The sequence below is a fragment of the Acomys russatus genome, chromosome 24 (genome assembly GCF_903995435.1).
Source record: "Acomys russatus chromosome 24, mAcoRus1.1, whole genome shotgun sequence".
Lineage (NCBI taxonomy): Eukaryota > Metazoa > Chordata > Mammalia > Rodentia > Muridae > Acomys > Acomys russatus.
Window position 1 is genome coordinate 15,941,946 of NC_067160.1, and position 19,414 is coordinate 15,961,359.

Consider the following 19,414-nt stretch of genomic DNA (forward strand, 5'->3'; position numbering starts at 1 on the left):
TTTAGTGAAGCCAGGAGTGGGCCAGCAGACGTGCCACTGCTCATTTAGGATCAAGGTACTGATGGGTATGGTAACCCCTGTCCTTCTCTGCCTACATCACATAGAAAAAGCACCTCTGTCTTACCAGTGAGTGTTGGGAGCCCAGGATTCTTCTGTGCTCAGCCATAGCTGAAGCAGGACTTCTACCTTGCAATTGTGTGTTAGTTGGAGAAAGCAGCTCCATTCTTCTCATCCTTGCCTACCTGGCAGTGTGAAGCTGGCCAGTGGGAGCAAGGTGGTAAGAGATGCTAGCAGCCTTCCCAGCTGTTCACTAGACAGGAGATGGGGACCTTCCTAGTGTAGGACTTCACTGAGTCAGGAGGGTAGGAAGAGAGAGGTGGCATGTAGTAAGTGTGCCACAGATACTTGTTCATTTCACCTTATCAAACAGAATTTTGTCACGGCTTTATGACATTTTAAAGGAGAGTTGAGTTACTGAGTTTCTGAACTCCCCTTTGTGTCTTCACCTGTGTTCTTGTGGTTGACTTTTGCGTGTTGTGATACAAGGGTAGGTTTTATTTCCATAAGGCTATCCTGTTATACCAGTACCATTCCCCCTACTGTTTTTCATAGTGTTGTCTGTTTTATACATGAAATGTCTGTACCCAGCTGTTGCTGTGGACCGTGTCAGTTCTTCTGTTGAATACCGTATGTCCTAATGTAGTGTCTTAAACTTGATGGCTACTAAAACAGTCTTGGCTGCTTTTTTTTGGTAGGCAGAATTCTAAAGCTACTGCTTAGTTTTGTTCTCCGATTATTGAGTTGAATATAAGTCTAGTTATGTTGCTGAGGGATTTTTATGGTTGTTACAGATTAATAGACTTTTAAAAGCTGAGTGTGGTAGCTCACACCTATAATCCTAGCACTTGGGGAGGCAGAGACAGGAGGATCTCTATGAGTTCCAGGCCAGCCTGGTCTACAAAGCGAGTCCAGGACAGCCAAGACTACACAGAGAAACCCTGTCTCGACCCCCCTCAAAAAAACACCCAACAATAGCAGCAAAACAAAAAAGATTTTTAAAAGTGGTATGATGGAGCTGAAAAGCAGAATTGAGACCAACAACAGAGGTCAGAGAAAGCTACCTTTTTTCCCTCTTGTCCATGTTTTGAAACAGGGCCTTCCTTTATTGCTGATATCGCTAGTGTCAAACTCGCTTGAAGATTTAACTCTGTGAACTAGAAATGCACCTGACCCACAGAAGATGTGTGGCCAGACTTTGCTACTTTGTGGTTTCTTCTTTCTTTCACTCTTTCAACCCCATAACACTAGATAAGAGGGAAAAAAGGATAGAGAAGAAAGGAAAGAGATATTTGAATAAGGTTAGGGGTTTGGAAGGGGGCAATTTTATGGTTAGACTACTTCCTGCTGATTAGGGGCATTGTGCTCCTTGAGGCAAGTTTGATGGTGGTTGTGAGGATATCTAATCTCTTGTTGCTTGTTCTTGGGGCATGACTACTTAATAACAAACCTCATCCATCAGCAACCAACAACTCACCCTGCTTCTCCGGGCCCTAACATTTATACATCCTCTGAAAAGTTCCTAGAATTTCAAATGTTACACAATCTCTGAAATTGTCTGCAGCTGGCAAAATCATGCCCCCACCAGAGCATGAGGCAAATCATAGTCAGCTGCTGCAAAGCATCCCCATATCTCCACACCTGGGATTAAAATAAAAACATATTCTTACAGTATTTCTGGTTTTTTAGTTGTTGTTGTTTTTTGTTTTGTTTTTTGAGAGAGGGTTTCTCTGTGGCCTTGGCTGTCCTGGACTCGCTTTGTAAACCAAGCAGGCCTCAAACTCAAAGAGAGCCACCTGCCTCTGCCTCCCAGAGTGCTGGGATTACAGGCATGTGCAACCAACCCCAGCAATTTCTGTGTTTTTAAGTAATCCAAAATTCTAAAATTATCACTGCAAAGATGAGTCCAACCTCCAGCTGATACCCTGAAATGGAGACCTTGGGCTGTGCCAACATTCTGCATGAATGTGTACGCATATGGCCCTCTATAATAGGTACTTTTGGTACTGCCGTAATACCTGTCAGAGTGCTGGCGGAGTCAGAGTAACTGACAGGACTAGCTTATGAGAGGAAAGATTAGTTTGGTGAGTGTTTTCAGAAGATTGTAGTCTTTCCTGGCAGAGTGGCTGCACATGTGCTGGTAAGAGACCTGGCGCAGCTGTTCCACCATATGGGCCTAAAGCTGGAGTCTGAGAGCGTTAGGGGCTCTTTCAGATTCACCCTGTAACATCTCTTGTGGCAGCTTAACAGAGATACAGCCTAATTGTCATTTATATCATATTTGTGAACCTCTAAGCAGAGAACCTTGTTATAATTTTTAAGTGTGACAATAGAAAGTTTGTATAGACTCCTAATTTTCTTCAAGATTGTATTAGTTAATTTTGGCTCTTGGAAATTCAACAAAAAAAATAAAAACAAAACAAAAACCACGAACCTATTTGATATTACACATTAAACTTCATAAACCATTTTAAAAATTATGAGTATTGTAGATCATATATATGCTGTATCCCATTTCTGTTAATAATTTATTATTTCTCCATAATGATCACGTAATTATTGTTATGCTTTTAGGTGTTTTTGCCTTTCAATGTGATTATTAATTATATCTTCTTAGACATTATTTTGTTTTATTGCTGATAATGTAGAAACAATATTTTATATTGACTTGATAACTAGTAGCCTTGCTTATAATTCTTTTACTCTGAAGCTCATTTGCATTTCTTTCAGCATATTGGGGGCTCTTTGTAGTTTTTGTTCTAAATTTACTGCATTGAGTGATTCATTGTTGAGCCTATGTGTTTTAATGGACCTATTGTCTTGTATTCCATATTCTTTTAGTATTTCTCGCAGTTTAGTGTTATGGCATTGTTGGTCTGTCACCTGTAGATGATGGAAATTCTTTTGTGTTACTAATTAATGACTCTTATTTAAATAATGAATAAGTGTTTTCATTAAAACCCTCTGTACCTAGCTGGGCCCAGTGGCACATGCCTGTAATCCCAGCACTGGGAGAGGCAGAGGCAGGCAGATCTCGGTGAGTTTGAGGCCAGCCTGGTCTACTAAGTGAGCCCAGGACAGCCAAGGCTGCACAGAGAAACCCTGTCTTGGGGAGAAAAAATTTAAAAGAGTCTATACCTGTGTATATGTTTTTATTTCCTCAAATGAAGGGATGAGATGAGAGCCCTTTTCCCAAGTCGTTCTAGCTCTTCCTGAACTCTGGGGGCCTGGTTCAACTCAGCTTTTCTGGTGTAAACTCTTTTCCAAGCTGGCTGAATTGCTCTGCCTGGCCTCAAACTAATTCTGACACTGTGCTTTAATCTTCTGGCTCCTCCTCATTCTCTGGCTCATTCTGTCCTCACTTGTGTCTAGCTTGTTCTCTCTGCACTCTGTCTCTGTCAAACTCTTCCAGTAATAAATTCCTGGTAAAAACCCCCCTTCTCTCCCTGTGCTGCTCTTAAGTAGCCTCTCTTTCCTGTCCTGTCCTTGTGGATTTGGGCGTGTCCGGTCTCTGACTCATTCTGTCAAATCTTTCTCTGACTCATCACTTTGCTCCTCAATTAGACGTCACTTTCAAACATGGCTTCTTCTATAAACTAACTTTACCGTGATTGTTTGGGATTAAAGGTGTGCACTGATGGCGTATTTGTTTTCCAGCTAGATCATACTGTAATCCAGATCACGTCTGCATTCCAGGTGGATCACACAGACCTAGAAGATCTTTAGATGTGATTCCTTGGCAGAGCAGCCACGTTGCTGGATTAAAATTCCTCGACACATCTATTTAGGGAAATATTTTTTTCCAAGTCTTTAAAATGATGTCATGTGAGGGGTGTGTGTGTGTGTGTGTGTGTGTGAGAGACAAATACCAAGAGAGAAACATTCTAAAGGTTTATTTTGGTTTATGGTTGCAGAACATGCAGCCTAGCATGGTGTGATGGGAGACTAGGGAGGGAGGGAGGATACACCCTCTCTTTTTCTTTCTCTTTCATCAAGGCCCCAGCCTCTAGGATTATGCGACCAGTATTCTGGTCCGTTTTCCTGAATTAGTGCTCTTGGTGCTTAGTACCCTCCAGACAGGACTGCTTTCCTTAACTCCTAGGCACTTTTCAACCTGCTCAAGTTGACAAGATTTAACTCCTATAGTGTGGAATTGCTATTGCTCTTTATAAAACCAACCTTGCATTCCTGAAACCAGCCTACTTTGGAAATTACTACTAAACATTGTAAATTGCTAAATACTCTTCTTATCTATTATTAGGAATTTTTGTATCTATAGTTTTGAAGTAGATTTGCAACTTTCCTTTTATATAAATAAATTTCTGTCAGATATCGTGTTGTGATAAGACTTCCTTCATAAAAATGAATTGAGAAATGATTTTGCCTTTACCATTATTGCAAAGAGTTCAAGAATGGTGTGCTATTTTCTTTTAGTTTTGATAATTTACTAGTCAAGCCTTCAGGTCTGGACATTGTCTGGAGATACTTAAAATAATGGTGTGAATTTCTCCTAATGTCTGTAGACCCCTTGAAGTTTTAATTGTGTCAGTTTTGACACACACAAAAGGTGTTTTTTAAGGAATTTATGCCTTTTTGAAAAAAAAGGAAATTTCAAATATAATTGTAAAATTGTAGTTGTTTCTCGTGTTTCTGTTTTATTTAGTGGCGTCTTTTCTTGAAGTTGTATGTAATTGCTGTCTTTGTGTTGTTTCTTCCTATGAGTAGACTGCTAGTGGATATTGTCTTACTCAGGAATCCAGGTTCAGCTCTGTTCATTCTTTCTCCTTGGTTTTCTACTTGAGTTTTTAAGTGTAAATTGAAAAGTATAATTTTTATTTCATTCTGTTTTTTCCTAGAAGATTGTTTTTCTTCCATTTAAAGAAATGTAGCTCTTGGGGGCCCACAAAATAACCCATGAAGCCTAGTCACTTGAGTTTGATCTCTGGGACCTAGGAAAGAACCATTTTCTGCAAGTTGTCCTGTGATTTCCACATGTGTGCTGTGGTGCACTTTCTCCCTCTCCAAATAAAGAAATGTGAAGATTTTAAGAAACAGAATAGAGCTCTTCACATGGGCTTTGGCTGGGGTCATGGGGCAGAATCAGCAAATACAAATCGGATCCTTCCCAGCTTCACATGATTGATTCCTTCTCTTCCTGCTGTGAATGGGAAGATCACACAGTAATTCAGCACCACATAGAGGGGCACACATAAGCATTGGCAGTGCCTCACAAGTGTTCCAGACCGCAGCAGCGCCCACTCCATCCAGGGTGATGAACTTGCTCCTGGCTTTATTCTGGTGCACACGCTGTGGACAGTCTACTTGGACAGTCCAGCCTGTGGTCCTTCTTCTCTTCTTGGTCTTCTTGAAGCGTCCAAGGCCTAAAAGCTAGTTCTGGTTTCTATCCTGTCCCTTTGAAGGTCTGGGTTTAATTTGCTCCTCTTTTTCTAAACTGTGGTAAATGTTCAGCTCCTGGATCTCTGACTCTCTCCTCTGTATTTAGGGTCGATAAAGCTCTAGAAGTGTGGGTTGAATGCTCCCCTAAGTTCTGTATTTCAGTGCAAAGATTTTGATGTTGTGCTGGGTGGGTAGTGTTGGTGGATTTCTTTTTTGTTTATTTTTGTGGGTATTGCATTTTATTCAGTCAAGGCATACTGTAATTTTCATCTTTTTCTTTTAACAATTTTTTTATTATGTATACAATATTCTGCCTACATGTATTCTGTGTGTCAGAAGAGGGCACCAGATTTTATTATAAATGGTTGTGAGCCACCATTTGGTTGCTGGGAATTGAACTCAGGACCTCTGGAAGAGCAGCTAGTGCTTTTAACCTCTGAGCCATCTTTCCAGTCCTTCTCATTTATTTTTTTAATAAAAATATTTTTATGAATTATTTGAGAGTTTCATATAATGTATTTTGATATTCACCCCTCCTAACACACACACACACACACACACACACACACACACACACACACGCTTTTTCTGTTCATTCCTCCAATTCACCCCAATCCCTTCCCACTCTTTGTGTCATCTTTTTGTTTTTCAAGACACGGTTTTTCTGTGTAGCCTTGACTGTCCTGGACTCATTTTGTAGATCAGGCTGGCCTCGAATCACAGTGATCCACCTGCCTCTGCCTTCCTGAGTGTTGGGATTACAGGTGTGTGCCACCATGCCTGGCTTTTGTGTCATCTTTCATTGCTGCTTAAATAACTTATCAATTCCAATTTGTACTGACTATAAACTAATGGTGTGGGGCCAGCCACTGAAGTGTGGTCTGCCTGTGAGGGGCTACGCCCTTAAAAAAAAAACTGACTCTTTCTTCCCCAGAAGCCATCCATAGCTACTCAGTTAGGGGTGGGATCTTGTAAGCCTCTCTCCCCTCCGTGCTAGATGTTGAGTGGCTTGATTTTCACTTAGGTCTTGTGCAGACAGCCACAGCTGCTGTGAGTTTGTGGGTGCAGTGGTTCTGTCAAGTCCAGAAGATGTTGTTTTACAGGGCTTTCCCAAACCCCTGGCTCCCCCTTTCTCAGCAGGGACAGGTCTTTTGTTTTGTTTTTGCCTTGTGTGTGTGTGGTATTAACTGTCATTTGTGGCTCAACGCTGCACTTACACTGCACTTTGACCAGTTGTGAGTTTTTACACAAAGACAGTTCTTATGAGGTCTGAGAGTTGCACTAATTAATATATGGGTGTAGAGATGCAAATTTAGGAACCAGCTTGAATCAGTGTTCATTTAGCAGAGTGATAATAGTAGGTTCACTCCTGGAGCTTGTGAACTTTCCAAGCATAGATTCTCAGCCAGACTAATAGTACCGGGGATGTATTTCCTCCTCTGAAGTGAGCATTAAATCCAGTCAGAAAGCTGTGTTACTTTGGGGATCTCCAGGATGCCCCTGAACAACAGTTGGAGAGGTGGTGTCCCACACTTCACCCTGGGCATTTTATTTGGCAACCCATAGCTTCCTGGGAGAAACATCATCTCCAGGAGAACTTTATTATATATTGAAAACTCACACATGCACACACACACACCTCTACACACGCACATGCCCCCTACCTACCTACCTTACTTATAAAATGATTCTTCAGTGCCTAGTATCTAGAATCTGATTTTCATGCTTCCTCAGTGAGAAGATTGGTCCAGTTTACCTAAAATCACTAAAGGTGAGAAGCTACTACTTGATTTTATTTTTAATACACATTGTTTTTCAATATTTGAATAATTATTTTCTTACCATTTCCTTCATCCCTTTTATCTTTTGTTTAGATTGCCTTTAGTTATGTACAGACTGACTGGTCAGCTTGTTACTACTTAGCTATCTGGAGTTGTGGGTTTAATTTGAGGTAGAGATACTTTTTTCTTTAATGTCTTGAAGACATAATTTGTGAAGTCTTTTTGGTGTCGGTCATGTTATATCAATAAAGCTAATTTGTGAACAGTCCTTCCTTCATAAATTAGTTATAATGCAGCTGATTACAGTGAATGTAATATTAAAGACATGCGACAAATCATGTTACTATCTTATAATAGTGATGAATTTGGTCATTGGCTAAAGATCCTGATCTTTATAAGTGCTTGTTTCTTTGAAAATAAATGTGATACATTACAGTCCTCATTCCCAGTCTTCTGAGCCTTTTCTGTCATATAAGAAAATGCAAAAGTAATACAAACTTGTCATAAAAGTGTTGTCAGTTGTCTTGTGTGTATATTTTCTGGCTTTGGGATTGAATCCAGGGCTTCATATTTTTATCAGTTCTCAGGAGGGGGGGGATATGAGAATATATGAATGAATGAAAATAAATATGAATGTTTACTATTTTGGAGATCGAACCCAGGACCTTATGCATATACTACTACGCTAAATCTTCACCCTATTGTACATTTTAATTTAAGATACTTTGTCTAAATTGTGTAAAGTAAAAATGACTTTTAGGCTTAAAGTTTTCAGATTTAGTAGTCAATGTAAAGCCTGTACTAGAAGCCTAAGAGCCTAATAACTGATGAATTTTTATCTTAAAGACTGTGGAGTACCTCACTTTTTACAGTCAGTATCCTTAGCTATCAGTACTTGGTGGTGAATGTACCTGGAATCTCAGCACCATTAAAGCAGTGGCAGGAAGATTGCTGCACATTCACGGCCAGCATGACTTACATAGCAAGTTCCAGGCCAGCCAGCTACATAGCATGACTCTGCCTCAAACAGCAGAAAAGGACAGCAGTAGAAGACCTCTGATTAGCTTTACCTTCACCCTAAGCTGAGTGGCTAGCATCAGGAGAATCCGCTGGGCCTGGTGGCAGAGACTTGTCAGCCCAGTTACTCAAGTGAAGTCAAGGCCAGCTTGATCTTTGTTGAGATCCTGATTTAAATAGTAAAAAGAGCCAGGGGTATAGCTTGGTGGTGACACTCTTGCCCATCATTCGGGACCCACCCTGGCTCAATCCCAGCCCTGCAGAAGAAAGAAAAGGAAACAAATACGGTAGATTTGGGGGGAATAATCCCTTAAACACTGCTTATGGGAATCTAAATAGTTCAGCTATTGTGGAAAACAGCATGAATTTTCTTTAAAACAAACAGATAAACAAACTAGAACTGCCCTATGATCTGTTATATGTTAATATCACTTGATTACACACTTGAAGGAATGAAAAAGTCAGTATGCAATAGATTCCTACACACCCAGGATTATCAGTAAGTGACAGTATTCATAACAGATAGAATCCAGGGACTAAACGTCTACCCGCTGATGGATGGATAAAGAAGGTGTGCCACATACACACAGTAGACTTAACTCCACCATAGCGAATGAGGCTATATTATTTGAACGAAATAGATGGCTCTAGATAAGCATCATATATCATACCACATTTTCTTTTATACATAAACTCCAGATTAAAATGCCTACAAACAAATCTGAATAAGAATTATATAAGTAGAGGACTTGGGGAGTATTGGGATAGTAAGAATAGAGAATGACGTATCAGCAAATATATACATGTATGAAAATTCCATAGTGCAACATTTTTTGGTATGATAATTTAAAACATAGTTGTATTTGTGTCTGCATCTTGGTGATTAAAATGAAAAGCCACGTTAAAAACTAAAACTGTGACTTTTATTTTTCAAAAAGGTACTGTATTGAATCAGTGTTTTTGATAGTTAATTTATTTCTCTTTATCTCATCCCTTACTTTGGAATTAGATGTGAGTTGTCAAACCTTTGTGGGATGGAGGAGGTGAGAATCATAGCCATAGTCTTGTGCATGCTGCACCTTGGATCCTGAAACAGCTTTTTATCTTCCCCCTTCTCCTTTCTTGAGACATGAAGGTCTCCGTTAACTCAGGTAATGTAGCCTCAAACTTTATAGGTTTCCCAGGATGACCTTGAACTTCTGACCCTCCTACTTTAGCTCCTGAATGCTGGAATTACAGGTGTGCACCACTATGCCCATTTTATGTGGTGTTGGGATAGATAGAATGCAGGGCCTCGTGCATGGTAGGCAGACACTCAGCTAATTAAATACATCCTCAGTCCCAAGCTAGAATTTTACAAAGAGTTATCACAGCTGCTCTTTGTGTTACAGTGTCAGTGCAGCCATAGAGTGCAGGTAAAGGGTCTGCCATGTATAAACATGATATCTCACTTGTGGAATGGAAACTTGAGTTTTATACATGAAATAAATGGTTGATCCCCTTCCAAGGCTGTTGCCATGTGTTTGTCTTTAATACATAAGAAAAGTCAGGAACTCAAAATTGTTAACCTCTTTTTGGTAGCAGTGCAAGTACATTAATTGTATTAAAACATTTAATTGTGGTGAGAAATACGTGGCATACAGTTTACTGTTTTAATAATTTCTAAGTTTACTACAGATAAATGTATGTGGTTTTATTGTTGAACAGCTATTTCCAGATTGTTTTTATTTTTGAAACTGTGACTTTCATTAAAACAACGACTGCTCGCTCTCCCTTACCCCCAGCTCCTAGCACCACAGTGCTGCTGGTGTCTGAGTTTAGCTACTCCTATTTGAGTGGAATCATGCACCATACACTATTATACCTCTTGTTGTGGCTTATTTTACTTAGTGTAATGTCTTCAGAGATGTGTCATATTGTAGCTAGTGTCAGAATTTCCCTTTTGTTAGGCCGAGTATTAGGCTGAATAAAGTCCTACAGTATGCTTATTAATTGATCTACCAAGGACACTTACAGTGCGTCTACCTCTTACAGTAGTGCCATTGGGAGGTATACCTTAACAAGATCTTTTTTCACTTTGACCAGCATTCAGTTCCTCAACGCACACCCCAACCAGTCCCATTCTGTTCTTTCTTGTGATTTAAACTTGTTTGATTCCACATGTACTGGTATTTGTCTTTTATTTTTTTGAGGGGGGCCTGGCTTGTGTCACTTAGCATGTGTCTTATGTAGGTTTGTTCATGCTAGTTTGTTGGGAGGGATTTTTCTAAAAGGCCAAGTACTGTTCCATTATATATATATGCCAATTAAAAAAAAAGGTAAATGATCTGTTAAGGGATACATAGGTGGATTCTGTGTCGTGCCTGTTATGGACAGTGTTGCAGAAAATATGGGAATGCAAATGGGTCTGGCCTTTGTTTCCATTCCTTCGCATATATACATTTGGAATTGCTGGACCAGAATACCTTCATATACTCTTAGCCATTTAATATTCATTGCCAAGGAAACATCTGTTTAAGATCTTGGCCTGCTATTTTAGGTTATTAGCCCCCCCCCCCCACTACACACACACATTTGGTTATTTGATTTTTCTTTTTTTCTGAGACAGGTTTCTCTGTGTTGCCTTGGTTGTCCTGGACTGGCTTTGTAGACCAGGCTGGCCTTGAATTTACAATAATCTGCCTGCTTCTGCCTCCCTGACTGCTGGGAATAAAGGCGTGTGCCACCATACCCAGCTCTAAGTGTATTTTTTTAACCTAAAATTATTATTATTGTATGTAGATGGTGTGTGTGGGTAGGGGGTGGGGGGTGGAATGCCCTGTGGCATGTGTATAGTTGAAGGACCATGTTTTAGAATTCATTTTCCTCTCTACCTTTATGTGGATTCTGGGTATTGTTGTTGGGCTTGCAAAATCTGTACCTTTACCTACTGCATCTTGCTGGCCTAAGGCAACCATGTTTTACTATTATTTTTTATGTTGTTGCAATTGTTTGTTTTAGGTAGCCAGTATTTAAACATAGTTTTGTCTTTCCTCTTTCAGCATGTCCACAAAGTGCAGTTGGAGAGGACAAGGCTGTCGGGGGGGGGGGGCGGCGGCGCTGTGTGTGTGTGTGTGTGTGTGTGTGTGTGTGTGTGTATTTTTTGTAAATGCCAGTAGAGATGTTTAATATCTCATAATCTTACTATCTTTAATTGCTATTATTTCAGTGCTGAGGACCCAGCCGTCCAGGCCTAGTGCATGCTAGGCAAATGCTTGACCTCTGAACTGTATCCCCAGCTCCTGTGTTTTGAGAGTGTCTCACTTGTAGTCCAAGCTGACTGGGAACTCAGGATCCACCTGCCTCAGCCCCTTGAGTTGTAGGGATTATAGGAGTGTGCCAGCACACCTGGTTCCATAATTAAAATTTAAGATACACAAATAACAACTTGGAACGAGGCACTCTTTCTAATGTTATAAAGTCAGAGGTAATTTTTTTCCTGTGTTTGAGAATTAATTCAGTCATACCTTGCTTGTGTAGTATAATCAAATAAGGTGGTGAGTGGTACGTTTTATGATGTGTCCAGCTTAAATAATCTCGTTCTTTCTTTTACTCTGTTTTTCTTCATTTATGTTGCAGGTGAGCACTGCTTTGTCCTGTTGGCTTGTGTACAGTAGCATCAGTCATTTAAACGGCCCCAAGGGTGATGCGCTCTGATGTAGATGGCAGTGAAACAGTTTCCAATTTTACTCTCGGTTCTGTATGCTGCACTGTGCTGTGTCCTGCCTTTCCTCCTTGTCATCTCTTGCTCCTTGCTGATGACAATTGAATCATTGCCTTAGTGCAGACTTTTGAGTGTCCATCCTTACTGCTGGATAAGCAAGTAAGTCCCGACAATGAAACTCAAGATTGTTCTTTCTTATTTACAAATTCAGTATCTCTAAAAAAAGAAATGCTCGGGTTGAAAAGTGCTTGCCTTAACAAGCTTGGAGTCTTGAGTTAGGACTCCTAGCACTCACATAAGAAGCCAGGTGCAGCAGTGTACATGTGCAATCCAAGGCTGGGGGCTGGAGACAAGATTCTTGGATTCCTGGCAGTCAACCAGTCAGTCAGTCAGTCAGTCAGCTCCAGATTCAGTGAGTGATTTCATCTCTCCTGCCCCAGATGGAGACACAGCGGTGCTGAATTTGTTGTCTGTCTTAGAGCACACAGATACTAAGTTTATCATGTATCTGTGGTTTGTGTTTTTGGTGAAAACTTACTACTCTTATTTTCTCATTTAAAACATTCAGGTTTTGTTTTTTCAGAAATGTAAAGCTTGGATTTTTGTGTTTGTTTGTTTGTTTGTTTGGTGGGGGGCGTTGGATTTTGGGAACTTGATGAGTTTCTGAATATATGATTACTAGTTATGAAAAATAAACTCAAATGGAGAATTAGATTGATAAGAATTTTTATGCATTTTTCATTTAGCAGTACATTAACATATACAAAATGTATCACATAATGAAACTTCACTTTGAAGTTATAAATATCAGGAGTTACTATAATGCATAATCTTTATTGTTGGAAAACAAAGGGGAAAAAGAGTGAGAGAAAAATAAGCCAGAATGCTCCTTCCAGTTTTCATAGGGCATACAGGTGAGGGTTAACTTGAATTAATGTGCATTTTTACATTTTTTTTTTTCATTTTTGTCAGCAGTTCTGTGTTCTTTATTAAAGGTCCAAAGAACAAAATGAAATTGCTTGTTTTAAAAATGAAAAATATATACTCTTTTGCTCATGGCAAATAAATTGGCATTATGAAATGAATCTTGTCAGGAAATTACGACAATTGAAAGAAAAAAAAAATTAAGTGATCATATAGGTATGTCTATACCTCTGAGGAATGGGATCTAGGAGATGAGCTTGGAGGGAGCTTTCTATATTTTGTAAGTAGCTGTTACTTTAAGAGTAAGGGAAGGCACAAAAGAAGAAAAGACGCTAAGTCCTTGGTGTGAAGACAGGATCCAGTCAACTTCTCAGTCCTTTTCTATGAGTCTGTGTTTGGAGAACATTCCTTCTCTCCGCACAGTTGTCTCCCCTTTGTCTTTATTTTTCCACTCTCTTTTTCTGTCATACATACACACAGACTTCTTTTAGAACCTTCTTTTGGAATAAAGGTGTTCTCAGTTGAGAACTTAACCTCCTTTTCAATTTTTTATTATTAAAACGGGACTATATGTTACTATCGAAATAAGATCTAGTATAAAGTGTGTGTCTGTATAGTCATGCATGAATGCATGAGAGGGAAAATTAAAATTCTAACCCTGAGGCTAGAGGAAAAGGATTTTGGTTAATTATCTTATATGATGTAGAGAAATTAAACATTAAAATCTATGCTGTTCTACCCACTAGGAATTTCAGACCCCAGGGAGAAAGCTGGAAAGAGCACAAATTATGAGATGTATATTGTGTATGCTGGTATACACCTGTATGTTCCATGTGAATAGGGGCGCTTATTGAATGAACCCTAAGTGCGGACTTGTGTTACTGTAACAGATTTATAACTTTCCTTTCATTATTTTTCTATTATATATTAGGATGCTACAATGGGGGGCAGGATTAAAGGAATTTGACCAAGCTGAAACAACTTTAGCATGTGTGTGTTGTGTGTTACACAGCATGTATGTGGAGGTCAGAGGACAGCTCTTGATGTATGTTCTCACCTTTGTCCTCGTCTGACAGAGAGTCTACTGTTGTTTCTGTGGTATGCTCTAGGCCAGCTGGCTCACAAGCTTCTGGAGAGCCACACTCGGGTCTTCAGGCTTGGGTCGCAAGTGCTGAACCACCTCCTCAGCTCTCAGTGTGTTTATTTTTTGGTGAAAGCAAGATTAGTCATCAGATGTTTTTTATTAATAAGGGATACAATTTAAATTAGTTTTAAAAGTCATATAGAGAAGCATAAACCTAGTGTGTTGCCTCTGACTCAGTCTGTGCAGTTAAGTATTATATCTTAATTCTTTCCTGTGAAGGCTCCAAGAGTAGTGTTTAAAATGATAACAGCATTAAACATGGAGATCATCTAGGGTAGACTGTCCTCTCACTACAGGCTTATAGAATTACATGTACCTTAGATTCTGTGCCTGTTATGACTCTGTAATCATTTGTATAAAATACTTGGTGTATGTGATAATGTGTGTACAATCTCTATGTGTGGGGCCGTGTGTGGGGCTATGTAGATAGGTAGCAGGGTAGGTATACATGGCCCAGAGATAGTTTACTAGAACAGAATTAAGTGTACAAACAGACTTTGCTTGTATGAGATGTGATTGACCAGAGAGGTATTTCAAATCAGTGGAGAAGGTTGTATTTTTGAAAAAATTGTGACCTTTTTCCTTTTGGGGGGGAATATATATATATCACTTAAAAAGAGAGTTCCAAGTTGGGTGTGGTGACGCACACCTGTAATCCCAGCACTCAGAGAGACCGGGCAGAGGCAGGAGGATCTATAACTCAAGTTTGAGGCCAGCCTGTTCTACAAACCTTGTCTAGGACAGCCAAGGCTACACAGAAAATCAATCTCTCTCTCTCTCTCTCTCTCTCTCTCTCTCTCTCTCTCTCTCTCTCTGTCTCTCTCTCTCTCTGTCTCTCTCTCTCTCTCTCTCTCTCTCTCTCTCTCTGTCTCTTTCTGTCTCTGTGTGTGTGTGTGTGTGTGTGTGTGTGTGTGTAATACACAAATAACAGCCTGTTGAGTCTGTATAATGCTACTTGTATGTGGTTTTCAGGACTGACCATTTGGTATTGAGTAACCAGGTGGTCTTCATTTCTTTGGGAGAGGCTATTTCTTTCTCTTGTTCTCACCATTCCTTATTTGCTATAAGTTTTTATCTAGGGTTGAGGCCTCATGAGAATTTCCTCTTCCATGTCAGCATGTCTGCTCATGTTTAGGCAGCCATGTTATATTTCATGGGTGTATACCCATTTCTGACATTTCTAGGAGATACTTCTCACAGTAAACTCCCTGATCGTCTATCTCTAACAATCTTTTCACACACACACACACCTTCCAGAATGTTCCCTGAGCCTTATGCAAGGGAGTGTGCTGTAGATGGATCAGTTTGGACTGGGCTCCATAGCTCTGCATTTTGATCAGTTATGATTTTCTGTAATCTGTTACCCGCTGGAAAATATTTATGTATTTATATTTGGACAGATGAGAACTACACTTCTCTGGTGAGACCCTAGAGATTGTCTTAAGACAATAGTTAGAATTAATCCAAAAGTGTTAGAAAAATTTTTGCTTTATTCTTGTTTCTGTACTTTGAAGTGCATCGATATGAGCAAAAAGAGATGACTTAAATGAAATATTTTATTTTATTAAACTATTTCTTAGTTTTATCCTGGTTTTCCTTTTTGTTAAAAATGTCCTCAGCCTTATTAGGCATTATATGAAAAATATTAACAGAAGAAGAACTTAAACTGTGATGTATAAGCCATCTATCAGGTGTTACACAGAAAGTTAACAATCTGGAATGAATTACAAGTTTTTGGACTTTGGGAAGTTTCAAGTTTTAAAATGTTATGGTGATATGCCAGCAGCAGCAGCAGACTCTATTAGAGGTTTTTAATGAATGGACTTATTTTCTTGACTTTTTGGTAATGGATAGTGACTTTTAAAGAAACGCTTTCTAAATATTTTGATTTTATTTTGACTGTTAAAGATGAAGATGTAGACAACTAAAATTACACAATGGAAAATTTTTGTTAAAAATTAGCATGGTGTAATTGTAAGCTATGCTGATTGGCCATAATTAGTGTATCTTCTGTGCCATTCTTGGAAGTCATGCTTTATGACAGCTGAGCATTGTATGAAAGACAGAACAGAGAGGAGGAGAGTGGGACACAGCATAGTGCTTGAATGGGTTCAAGTTTATGTGCCTTATTTTTGTCCCCTACTTTGCTCATGTAGAATGCTGTTGCTCTCTAATTTGGGGGAGCCTCTGCTCTTGTTTTTATTTGAAATTTGGAGTTTACAACCATGAACCTAAGAAGTAGGCTAGTAAAAATAATGGGGTACAGCCAAGCATAGTTAGGGGCTGCTCTTTTTGTTGATGGTGGCTTTTATGAGACAGGGTCTTGCCATGTAGCTCAGGCCAGCGTGCAAGTTTTACTATGTAGCTCAGACTGGCCTTGAAATTGTCTTGATCGCTGGAATTGTGGGATTACTGGCAGGGACTATTATAGGATATTCCTTAAGAATGTTAATGTTTTTTAGTATGTTCTTTAATTTTTTACAATGTATAAACACAATATAATAAATAACAATGGATGTGGTTACTTTTTCTTAGAAAGTTTCACCCCTTGTAATTGAATACTGAACACTTGAGTGTTAAATGACAGCTTGGATTAGATTGATATGTTTGAAATGTGCTCTCAGGTGATAGTCAGCAAGCCTATGTACTTCTGCATTTTAAATATGCTTTAAAAGATCAACTGAAGAAGAATAATATTGAAACTTCAATTTAAATGTCTACAAAGAGTGTTCAATCTTTCCAAAAGTTATGATGATTTCTTTCTGTGTTATAGTGTGACAGAGACCATACATTATAATTATCAGTACTTTTTACTGCTTTTAGGTTGTAAATTTTAGTGATACAGTTATAACATGACAGTATGCTGAATACCTTTGCTGTTGCTGATCTCTGTTATTTGTTTTCTTTATTACTAGTTCTTGTCCATCAAAACAAGAGAAAATGGACTTTGAGTGTGTGTGTACACACAAATCCCTGTGTGCACATATATGCTGGAGCTAAAACCCAAGTGTTGTACATGCCAAGTATGCACTCTACCATGGAACTACACCCTTGGCCTCTGAATGCAATTTGGATTACTTTGTTGAATTAAATAGTAAAAAAGCAAACATTTTCTTATTATGCTGTAACAGTACAATTGGGATAGAGTAATATATATTGGCATTTCCAGGGTAAAGACGCTGCAGCATTCCCAACTTTTGGTAGTATAATTGGAAATTTTGAAATGAAGTATCTTAATTATGAAATAATTTTTCCTAAAAATAAAAATGAAAAAGACCTGAAGTTACCATCAAAACAAGTTTCCAGTGGACTCACTTGCTAGCTAGGCAGTCATTTCCTGATGTTGAGTTAGTTAAATTGTTGGATCACAGAAGTCAGAAAAGTTATGTCCAGAGACTTGCTTAAAATTCTTAGCTTTTTGGCAAGAATAAATGATTTTAACACTGCAGAACATCTGTGGTGGCTTTGATAGTCAATTAAAATACAAGGCACATGGTTTATAGTGCTTCTTCTGGCTCTTGAGGAGTTGACAGATGTTATTGATGCTACTCAGTTGTTCCTGGAGAACTCACTGACAAGCTTAAAGTGGCAGAAAAATTAACGTTATCAATGTTTTTTTGTGGAGCACTTTCAGACAGGTGTTTTCAAAGTTGAAGGAATACCTTAGCACAAAGGGAAGTGGAACTCACTAAGCTCTCCTACAGTGGATAGTGATAAGTATGCGTGGAACAGATAGAATTCACAAACTGATTAAAAATGTCAGATGTTCAAAGCCTATGGTTAATATGTTATTTATCAGCAAATCATTTTCAGGAAATATGTGAATCACTATTGTGAATGCCATTCACTCTCATGGGGTTAAATTAGCGTTCCCTCCAAAAATATTTGTTAAGGACAAAAGTGAGTATTCTGATTGGCTTAATGTTGGTAAAGTATTTTCTTTTCTTTTCTTCTTCTTCTTTTTTTTTTTTTTTTTTTACAGTTTAAAGGCAGAGATTGAAATTTTATGATAAAAGAGGACCAACTATTATCAGTTACTATTATCAAATACTATTTACTTTTAAAATTGTTTTTCTTCAGATTTACTATTTTTAAATGAATATAACATAAAATTAGAAGATAAAATAATGCATATATGCCAGGCATGGAGGCTCATGCCTTTAATCCCAACACTCAGGAGGCAGAGGCAGATAGATCTCTGAGTTTGAGGCCAGCCTGTCTACAGAGTGAGTTCTAGGACAGCCAATGTTAGAGAGAAACCCTGTCACAAAAAAACCAACCAACCAACCAAATAAATAAATAAACAATAAAAACATAATGCACACCTAGTAAAGTATGTTACACCCTTGTATATACTTGAGTGCCATCCAAGAAGGCAGATCTTAAGTCCTACACGGAGATGCATGGGTATAGTTTTCAGCTCCACTTATAGTTTTAGGAGCATTTTTCAGATGGTGTAGCAAGCCCAAAGGAGACTCTTGTATTTCAGAATCTCCTTGGTTATACAACTGAAGAGCTTCTATTGACCCTTTAATTGCTTCTGTACTGTAGTGACACAGTTCGAGGCAAACCTCTAAAGAGTCACCCAATAGAATTCTACACTTGTCTTTCAAGTAATAAATATCGTTAACTAAAGTCACACGATGGTTTTGGTATATGGCTGTACCAATGTTAGTGAAAATACCTCAAGGTCAGGAGCATTGGCTGCTCTTGCAGAGTACCTGGGTTCAGTTCCCAGCACCCATGTGACAACTCACAGTTTCTGGAGATAAAAGACCTTTTTCTGGCCTCATGGACACGTGTATGCATGTGATACACAAACATACACTCAGGTACATGTACATATAAAGTAAAAATATCTAAGAATGTAATTGATAGTGAAAATGTAAAACCCTGAGTGAAGCTCTTGGGCTTCAGAATGGCCATTCTAACTCCAGAAGCTTACTGTAATATAGTCAGGGACTGGGTGAGTGTTTGAGTGAACATTAATCTAGTTGGATCGTATTTTCACTTAGGAGTTTATTACAACAAGGTGATTTTTGTTTTGTTTTGCTTTGTTTTTTTGGGACAGAGTTTCTCTGTGTAACAGAGCCCTGACTGTTCTGGACTCACTTTGTAGACCAGGCTGGCCTCAAACTACAGAGATCTGTCTGCCTCTGCCTCCTGAGTGCCTGGCTAACAAAGTGATTTTTTTTTAATATTAAAAGCTTAATGTTTAAAAAAGATAAATACATAAGAGTCTCATTTCAGATCAGTATTTATGGATGAATATTCACAAGAGATTTTTAGACTAGGAAACCCTAGTAAGTAGGGTGGCTTGCTCCCCAAAGAGTCCATGCTCATCAGTAGACTTGTATTGTAAGACTTCATTCTCAATGGCATTGCTTGAGT

At 38.8% G+C, this 19,414-nt stretch overlaps 1 protein-coding gene across 2 annotated transcripts in view; it reads left to right on the top strand.

Moving 5' to 3' along the window:
• Window positions 1-19,414, top strand: part of Tlk1 (tousled like kinase 1) — a 116,555-nt gene that overhangs the window by 18,237 nt on the left and 78,904 nt on the right. The window contains exon 2 of one of the 2 annotated variants that reach the window (XM_051166690.1): window positions 11,871-12,114. The exons of the other annotated variant lie outside the window; for it this stretch is intronic. The gene's annotated coding sequence lies outside the window, so the exon portion shown is untranslated. The remainder of the gene's footprint in view (window positions 1-11,870; window positions 12,115-19,414) is intronic. 2 annotated transcript variants of the gene reach the window in all.